At 37.1% G+C, this 10,503-nt stretch overlaps 1 non-coding gene across 1 annotated transcript; it reads left to right on the forward strand.

Annotated features, from left to right (window-relative positions):
- Window positions 1–10,117: 10,117 nt before the first annotated feature.
- Window positions 10,118–10,224, forward strand: LOC138835186 (U6 spliceosomal RNA). Its single transcript, XR_011374498.1, has one exon. It is a non-coding gene; the product is annotated as a U6 spliceosomal RNA (small nuclear RNA).
- The last annotated feature ends 279 nt before the right edge of the window (window positions 10,225–10,503 follow it).

Genomic DNA, 10,503 nt, shown 5'->3' on the forward strand with positions numbered 1-10,503 from the left:
TAAGAAAAGTCCAGGACCAGATGGTTTTACAGTGGAATTTTACAAGGCCTTCACAGCAGAGCTCACACCAATACTCCTCCAACTCTTCAATGAAATTGAAAGAGAAAGCTCACTACCGAACACATTCTATGAAGCCATCATAACCCTCATCCCAAAACCAGGCAGGGACTCATCAAAGAAAGAGAACTATAGACCCATTTCTTTGATGAACATTGATGCAAAACTTCTCAACAAAATTTTGGCCAATCGACTTCAACAATTCATCCAAAAAATCATACACCATGATCAAACAGGATTCATTTCAGGGATGAAAAGCTGGTTCAATATACGCAAATCAATTAATATTATTCATCACATCAACAGGAGCAAGAACAAGAACCACATGGTTATCTCAATAGATGCAGAAAAAGCATTTGACAAGATCCAACACCCCTTTATGATGAAGGTTCTGGAAAAATTAGGAATCCATGGAACATTCCTTAATACAATAAAGGCTGTATATGACAAACCTACAGCCAGCATTATACTCAATGGTGAAAAACTAAAGCCATTTCCTCTTAACTCAGGAACAAGACAAGGATGCCCACTCTCTCCACTTCTCTTCAATCTAGTATTAGAATGCCTAGCTACAGCAATAAGACAAGATGCAGACATAAAGGGGATCCAAATAGGGAAAGAAGAAATAAAACTCTCCCTCTTTGCAGATGACATGATCTTGTATTTAAAGAATCCCATAGACTCCACTCCCAAATTACTCAAGCTGATTCAAAATTTTGGCAAAGTAGCAGGTTATAAAATTAACCCCCAAAAATCAATGGCTTTTCTATATGCCAACAATGAGAAAAGTGTGGCTGAAATTAGGAAAGCAACTCCATTTGTAATAGCCCCACAAAAAATAAAATACCTAGGAATTAACTTAACCAAAGAAGTGAAGGACCTCTATGATGAAAACTTTAAAATCTTGAAAAAGGAAATCAACACAGAACTTAAAAAATGGCAAAACCTCCCATGCTCCTGGATTGGCAAGATTAACATCGTGAAAATGGCAATACTTCCCAAGGCTATCTACAAATTCAACGCGATACCTATCAAAATTCCACCCTCATTCTTCAAGGAAATAGAGGAGGCAATCCAAAAATTCATATGGAACAATAAAAGACCCCGAATAGCAAAAACGCTCCTCAACGGAAAGAACACTGCTGGAGGAATATCAATACCAAATTTCAAACTCTACTATAAAGCCATAGTAATCAAAACAGCTTGGTATTGGCATAAGAACACACCTCAGGACCAATGGAATAGAATTGAAAACCCAGAAATGAACCTACAGACCTATAGCCATCTAATCTTCGATAAGGAAGCTAAAACAATAGAATGGAAGAAAGACAGCCTCTTCAGTAAATGGTGCTGGCAAAATTGGTTAACTACATGTAGAAAACTAAAGCTAGATCCTTATATATCACCCTGTACCAGAATCAACTCCAAATGGATCAAAGACCTTGAACTCAAAGCAGACACTCTGAAAACATTACAGGATGGAATAGGAGAAACCCTAGGTCTCCTTGGCTCAGGCCGAAATTTTCTGAATAGTGACCCGGAAACACAACAAATCAAAGAAAGGTTGGACAAATGGGATTGCATAAGATTGCAGAGCTTCTGCAGGGCAAATGACATAGCTGGCATGATCAATAGAAAGCCCACCGATTGGGAGAAGATCTTTACTAGCCATACAACGGACAAGGGTCTCATATCTAAAATATACTTGGAACTCAAAAAATTAAACCACCCAACAACAAATCCTCAAAGAATCAACTGCCCAATAAATAAGTGGGCGAAAGACTTAAAGAGAAGCTTCTCTGAAGAAGAAACAAGGATGGCCAATAGACACATGAAGAAATGTTCAACATCCCTAGCCATAAAAGAAATGCAAATCAAAACAACATTGAGATATCACCTCACTCCAGTTAGAACAGCAAAAATCAAGAACTCTAACAACAACAGATGCTGGAGGGGATGTGGACAGAAAGGAACCTTACTTCATTGTTGGTGGGAATGTAAACTTGTTCAACCACTTTGGAAAGCAGTATGGAGGTTCCTCAAAAGACTTCACATAGATCTCCCCTATGATCCAGCAATCCCACTTTTGGGCATTTACCCAAATGTTTACAAACAAGACCACACTAAAGCTACCAGCACAACTATGTTTATTGCAGCATTATTTACCATAGCTAAGATATGGAACCAACCCAGATGCCCCTCAGTAGATGAATGGATCAAGAAAATGTGGTATATATACACAACGGAATTCTATGCCTCCATCAGAAAGAATGACATTTCCCCATTTGTTAGGAAATGGAAAGGTTTGGAAAAAATTATATTAAGTGAAGTAAGCCAGGCCCAAAGAAGCATAGGTCCCATGGTTTCCCTTATTTGCAACATCTAGTATAGGTATGAGTCAAGCGGAAAAGGTCAGATAATGTGATGTTAGGAAAATGAACCCTTAAATATGTATTTTAATGTTTTCGTTTCTTTCATGTATGTGTTTCTAACGCATTTATAAGATTACTTCTTTGTTGCTTTGTATGTCCCTCCCCCACAGTTTAACCCCCGCTTTCACTATATTTGATATCAGTATAACATGTGGAGGAGATGGGGACCAACAAGTCGTTTAAGGATTCAGGTGGACCTGTTGCAACAATGAGAAGTACAAAATGTCATGTCAAAACCAGCTTTACAATGTCGGTGTGGGGGGGGGGAGGGGGGTATAATTGGGTGGGGGGAGGGGGGAGCCGGGGAAGGGAAGTGAAGGGTAAACAAAGGAGGAGGCTGCAATGTTGGTAAGAAATGTATGCATTATCCTGCCCATGTAATTGTAGCCCCCCTGTACAGTATGTTCTCAAATAAAATAAAATACAATTTAAAAAAAAATAAATCTTATAGACCTTTAGGTTTCTCAGTTGTTTCTAAATATCTTAATGTTATGCATTGGAACTAATTTCATTCTATATTTAAGTTTAAATTTTAAATACTAAATGCTTTTAAAATCTTCTTACTTGTGCACAGGTATGGATAGATAACTGATGTGGGCAGAATCAGAATTATTCAGAAGGTTGCAAATGGATGCTTACCTAGTTTTCTCTCTGCTGGGTCATAGAATACAGACTGTCCTAATTGGAAAAAGTTAGCCTTCCCAGATTTTCTACATATAAACACTCCATCAACATTTTGTTATTAGAGGATTATTCAAGATTAGCTATATGTTGATTGATAATGACAGAGCATGACAGAAAGGAGAGGGAAAACCATCTACACTTCAGTGAGGTTCTGACTTGTGCTTCACAAAGTGTTATGAAAGCTCTCCATGAGAAATCTAGCAGCTGAATTTCTAAAAAGTCCTTGGGTTGTTACACTTTCTGATAATGTCTCAATTCAAGTACTTCTCCTTGGAGTTCCATACTATTCAATGATGCTGTATTAGCTCCTTGTTACAATTTGCAGACCGGTCTTGGTGAAGAAATTTGTGCTTTTCAAAATTGCTGTCCCAATTCCATCCACAAACTGCAGACAAAATTTATCTGAAAAAAATTGTATCTGTTCATAGTGAATATAATTTTATGTTTCATTACAAACAGAGAATGTAGTAAAAAATTTCATAGCAATTACTCTGCACTAGCTTGTGGGCAGATTCTAAAGTAAATAATATACTGTGTTCATGTAGAGAATTTGAGTATCCAAAGTGTTCATAGCCTCTGGTCCTAAAACCAATACCTTACTGATATTGAGTGACAAATACAAATTCCTATAAGTACAGAAGTTTTCCTTGTATCTTTTTAATATATATTTTTATTGTAAATATACTGTACATAGGGGTTACAATTACCTAAGTAAGGTAATGAGTACATTTCTTCTTGAGCATTGTTACCCCATCATTTGTTTTTCCTTCACACATCCCCAACTTCCCCATTCACCCCCACTCTGATAGACTGTCTTGTACATCTCATTGTTAAAATGGGTCAACCTGTATCCTTTCCTTGTATCTTAAATGAAGAAGTGCTGGCTTGATTTTTGCTGATTCTACTTGTGTTGACACACCTAAAATCACTTGCCAAGGCCAAGAGCACATAAATGAAACGCCAGCATTTTTTTCACTTGGTATAATTGTGTTCTACACATTTGTTGACAGGTTACAAATTATTCTCAAACTTTAAAACATTAAAAATATTTTCTTTTTTCTTATTTTCTTGGCCAGGAAATCAGCAAGACCTCAGTCAGCATTTCTCACATAGGACTTTTCACATGGGTTGGTTAAATGTATATGTAGAATCCAGTGTTCTGAGGATTCACTCATCTGCTTAGGAATTGATGCTGTTGAAAAGGAGTTCAAGTAAGGATGCCATTTAAAGCTTTATAACTTTATTCTTGACCAGGGTATTCTCCTCATGCTTTGATTGTTGAGAGTGTCTACAAGAGCAAGCATTCTGTAGGGAGCAAGGAAACACCATATGACCTTTACTTACTGAGATTTCTGAGTGATTTGCTATCACGTGTACTTCATTTTGCAAATCGAATCTGTCAAAAACTACCAATTTTAAGAGATAAGAGGAGTGGTAAAAGAATTCTTAGAGACAAATACATCTTCAACATATTTGGTTCCAAGCATTCCACCAAGGCATATTCAACAACTAGTGAAACTTGTGTTGTCTGTAACTATGTGTCTTTCTCCATGTGTGCATGTATACATGTGTATATGTATGCTTGTACTTGTGTGTATAGTAACATACATTTGTAAATATATAAGGGTATAAAACATATATATGCAAATATAAATAAATATACAGATATAAATATGTGTGTGTATATATATATGTATATATATGTATATATATATATATATATATATATATATATATCAGTTGTTCAGTGACTTAACCTATACTTCCAGCACATTGTCATTCTCACAAAGTGTACATGATAAATTGCTCCTAGGATCTGTGCTCTATGATGGGCATCCTTTGTACTCACTTCTCACATTCCTTTGTTTTTCATCCCTATGAGCAACTTCGGTGTACTTTCTATAGGATAGCTTTGTTTTCATTATATGTAGTAACTAACTGATAATAAAAGAAAAAGGTTGTTTTTAAAAGAAAAAGAACTTTTTGGGGTCCAGTTGTGGGGCCTGAACTCTGGGCCTGGGCGCTCTCCCTCAGCTCTTCAGCTCAAGGCTAGCACTCTACCAATTGAGCCCCAGTGCCACTTCCGGCTTTTTTTCTTTTTGCTTATGTGGTGCTGAGGAAACGAACCCAGGGCCTCAGACATGCAAGGCAAGCGCTCTACCACTGAGCCACCATCCCAGCCCCAAGAAAAAGAACTTTTAGGTCACAGGACAGAGTGTCTTATCCATCCCAACAATTTTTATGAGATAAACTTTATAATAGTAATAAAATGAAAAGGAATTCCTAGATTTGCTGTTTTGCCATTTTGAATGGCAAAGAATAAGATCATGTAACTGTTATAACTCTTAAAGAATGAAAGGATAACTGATGGTCGCTATCATGTTCCCACAAAACCAGTGGATCCTGAAGGAATAGTAGATCAGCAGAAATTCTAAGTAGCAGACATGGACCATGAAAGAGAAAGAGAGGAAATGAGAGAGATTGAAAGAGAGAGAAATATCATAATACTGGAAGTGCATAACAGATAAACAAGAGCTGTATGAGAATATTCATACTGCTATCTTTAGACTCTACATGTACATTTGAAGGCATTTGATGTATGATAACCCATCAACATGAAATATAAAGTTATTTTGATAAAAATAAAAATAACTCAGGAGAAATTATAAATGCAAAAACAATTTTCACAGAAGCAAACTCTCAGAGATATTTCATGACTTTGAAAAGGATAAAGTGGCTGAAGTTAGTATAAATTTAGAAGTACAATTCACAAAAATATAAAAATACATTTATATATTTCCTTATATAACCCAAAGCAGAAAGCAAATGTTGTTTAGATGTTTTTTTTAAAACACAGTCTCTCAGGTGCTGGGAAGGTGGCTCAGTGGTAGAGTGCTTGCCTTGCATGCATGAGGCCCAGGGTTTGATTCCTCAGCACCCATAAGCAAAAAAGATGGAAGTGGTGCAATGGTTCAAGTGGAAGCGCTAGCCTTGAGCTGAGTGACAGCACCCAGGCCCCAGAGTTCATGCCCCATCACCAACAAAATCAAAATACAAAACAAAACAAAACACAGTCTGTCACGTTTTGTTGCCTCAACTCTGTAATACCACTGCTTCAGAGTAGGGCTAAGATATTAGGTGTGGACATTTATCAACACTCCTGATTCAGACTCTATTTGATAATTTTTTAGGTACTTTCTCAACCTTCTTTTTTTTAATTAAATTTTATTTTATTTTGTTTTTGAACATACTGTACAGAGGAGTTACAATTACGTGGGCAGGATAATGCATACATTTCTTAAAGCATTGCAGCCTCCTCCTTTGTTTACCCTTCACTTCCCTTCCCCGGCTCCCCCCTCACTCCAATCCCAATCCTTCTCCTCCCCCCCCCCTGCACCGACGTTGTAAAGCTAGTTTTGGACATGACAACTTGTACTTCTCATTGTTGCAACAGGTCCACCTGTATCCTTAAACAACTGGTTTTTCCCCATCTCCTGCACAAGTTATACTGACATCAAATATAGTGAAAGCAGGGGTTATACTGTGGGGGAGGGACATACAAAGCAACAAAGAGATAATCTTATAAATGCGTTAGAAACACATGCATGAAAGAAAAAAACATTAAAATACACATCTAAGGGTTCATTTTCCTGACATGACATTATCTGACCTTTTCTGCTTGACTCATACATATACTAGATATTACAAATAAGGGAAACCATGGGACCTATGTTTCTTTGGGCCTGGCTTACTTCACTTAATATAATTTTGTCCAAGCCTTTCCATTTCCTAACAAATTAGGCAAACTCACCCTTTCTGATGGAGGCATAGAATTCCATTGTGTATATATACCACATTTTCTTGATCCATTCATCTACTGAGGGACATCTGGGTTGGTTCCATATCTTAGCTATGGTAAATAATGCTCCAATAAACATTGTTGTGCTGGTAGCTTTAGTGTGTTCTTGTTTGTAAGCATTTGGGTAAATGCCCAAAAGTGGAATTGCTGGATCATAGGGGAGATCTATGTGAAGTCTTTTGAGGAACCTCCATACTGCTTTCCAAAGTGGTTGAACAAGTATACATTCCCACCAACAATGAAATAAGATTCCTTTCTGTCCACATCCCCGCCAGCATCTGTTGTTGTTAGAGTTCTTGATTTTTGCCGTTCTAACTGGAGTGAGGTGATATCTCAATGTTGTTTTGATTTGCATTTCTTTTATGGCTAGGGATGTTGAACATTTTTTCATGTGTCTATTGGCCATCCTTCTTTCTTCTTCAGAGAAGTTTCTCTTTAAGTCTTTCGCCCACTTATTTATTGGGCAGTTGTTTCTTTGAGGATTTGTTGTTGGGTGGTTTAATTTTTTGAGTTCCAAGTATATTTTAGATATAATACATATTTTGTTCTTAATTTTCCTCTTTGTAAATTAACATGCACCTATAAAAATTGGTTTGGCCATCCAAGTAACCTTCTCAAAGTACCTCCTAATGATGACTTACAAAAGGTTGTACAAGGGCTGGGAAGGTGGCTCAGTGGTAGAACGTTTGCCTTGCATTCCTGAGGCCCTGGGTTCGATTCCTCAGCACCACATAAGCAAAAAGAAAAAAGCCAGAAGTGGCGCTGGGGCTCAAGTGGCAGAGCACTAGCCTTGAGCTGAAAAGTTGAGGGACAGGGCCCAGGCCCAGAGTTCAGGCCCCATGACTGGATACCCCCCCCAAATGAAAAGTTGTACCATATGTCAACAAGTAAAACAATGTTACAAATAAAGAAAACCAATAATTAAATATTAATTAATAAAATTAAAAACATGTGTTTTAACTATTTGAAATATGCTACATATTCGGTTTTACTATTTTCTCATAATCATGTACATTTAACACTGACTAAGGTTGTGAAGTTCAACAAGAGTTTTATAGAATATGAGCAGTCTTTAAAGTTACCCACTAAGATTACTATTTATGGCATATCTCATTATTTGTTTATGGCTTATATCATCATTTTTCCTCATTAACATATAAACTAAGGAAGCCCTAAAGTTTTAACAGAAACTGTGTAGTAAACAAAGTGTGAACTCTTTATTCTGCTTCTTTACGCAAAAACTTTGTGACTTCTCAATAAAATTTCCCTAAACTCTGAAATGCACATACTTAGTAGTATATGTCTGTTACTATAAATCTTAAATACTTTATAGAAAAGTTTTATACCTGCCAAACAGTCCAAATTTTGGCATATATAAACAAATTCCCAAAATTAAATATATTTAAAACATTAAAACTTTTAACAAACCTTAATACTTGCTGCAGTGTTCATTATGACAGGTGCCTTGTACAGAATAGTTGAATTCCTCCTCCTATACATTTCTTGAATAACAAACATCTGGAATTATTTTGTTTTTGACATGTCAATTTGACTTTATTCTTAAATGTGTGCTTATGTAAGAAATGTATGGTTCTACAACTGCCCAAGAAATAAGTTGGCTAAAGACTTAAAGAGAAACTTCTCTGAAGAAGAAAGAATCCTTCTTTCTAATAGACACATGAAGAAATGCTCAACCTCCCTAGTCATAAAAGAAATGCATATCAAAACAACATTAAGGTACCACCTCACCCCAGTTAGAATGGCAAAAATCAAGAACTCTAATATCTAATAACAACAGATGCTGGAGGGGATGTGGACAGACGGGAACCTTACTTCATTGTTGCTGGGAGTGTAAACTTGTTCAACCACTTTGGAAAGCAGTATGGAGGTTCCTCAAAATACTTCACATAGAGCTCCCCTATGACCCAGCAATCCCACTTTTGGTCATTTACCCAAATGCTTACAAACAAGACCACACTAAAGCTACCAGCACAACTATGTTTATTGCAGCATTATTTACCATAGCTAAGATATGGAACCAGTGCCCCTCAGTAGATGAATGGATCAAGAAAATGTGGTATATATACACAATGGAATTCTGTGCCTCCATCAGAAAGAATGACATTGCCCCATTTGTTAGGAAATGGAAAAACTTGGAAAAATTATATTAAGTGAAGTAAGCCAGGCCCAAAGAAACATAGTTCCCATGGTTTCCCTTATTTGCAATATATAGTATATGTATAAGTCAAGCAAAAAAGATTCAGATAATGTGATGTTAAGAAAATGAACCCTTAGATATGCATTTAAATGTTTTTTTCTTTCATGCATTTGTTTCTAACGCATTTATAAGATTATTTTTGTTGCTTTGTATGTCCCTCCCCCACAGTATAACACCTGCTTTCACTATATTTGATGTCGGTATAATCTGTGGAGGAGATGGGGAAAAAGAAGTCGTTTAAGGATACAGGTGGACCTGTTGCAACAATGAGAAGTACAAGTTGTCATGTCGAAAACGAACTTTACAACTTTGGTGGGGGGGGGGAGGAGGAGCCGGGGGAAGAGGCTGGGAAGAGTTGTGAAGAGTAAACAAAGGAAGAGGCTGCAATGCTTGATAAGTAATGTACTCATAGCCGGGCGCTGGTGGCTCACGCCTGTAATCCTAGCTACTCAGGAGGCTGAGATCTGAGGATCGCGGTTCAAAGCCAGCCCGGGCAGGAGAGACCGTGAGACTCCTATCTCCAATAAAACCACCAGAAAAACGGAAGTGGCGCTGTAGCTCAAGTGGTAGAGCGCTCGCCTTGAGCTGAAGAGCTAAGGGACAACGCCCAGGCCCAGAGTTCAAGCCCCACGACCGACAAAAAAAAAAAAAAAAAAAAAAAAAAAAAAAAAGAAATGTACTCATTATCTTGCCCATGTAATTGTAACCCCTCTGTACAGTATGTTCACAGAAAATAAAAATAAAAATAAAAAAAGAAAAAAAGAAATATATGGTTGTAAAATTTCACGACAATTCTTTTGAACTTCCTTTTTTTTCAATTGTGCAGTTTAAAAAAATCAATTGCACTTTAGATATAAAAAATATTCTGTGCTCAATTCAGCATCACATACACTAACATTGGAACGATACAGAGAAGATTAGCATGGCACCTGCACAAGGATGACATGCAAATTCGTGGAGTGTTCCAGATTTTTACAACAGAAGCTGGAGGGGATGAGGCCACAAGGGAACCATACAGCATTGTTGGTGGGAATGTAAACGTGTTCAACCACTTTGGAAAGCATTATGGAGGTTCCTCAAAAGATTCCCCATAAAGCTCCCCTTTGACCCAGCAATCCCACTTTTGGGGATTTACCTAAATGGCCACAAACAAGACCATACTAAAACTACTATCACAACTATGTTTATTGCAGCATTATTTATGATAGCTAAGATATGGAACCAACTTAGATGTCCCTTCTAGATGAATGGAT

Source organism: Dipodomys merriami, unplaced genomic scaffold, assembly GCF_024711535.1.
Source record: "Dipodomys merriami isolate MVZ:Mamm:240054 unplaced genomic scaffold, mDipMer1.0.p SCAF_23, whole genome shotgun sequence".
NCBI classification, from domain to species: Eukaryota; Metazoa; Chordata; class Mammalia; order Rodentia; family Heteromyidae; genus Dipodomys; species Dipodomys merriami.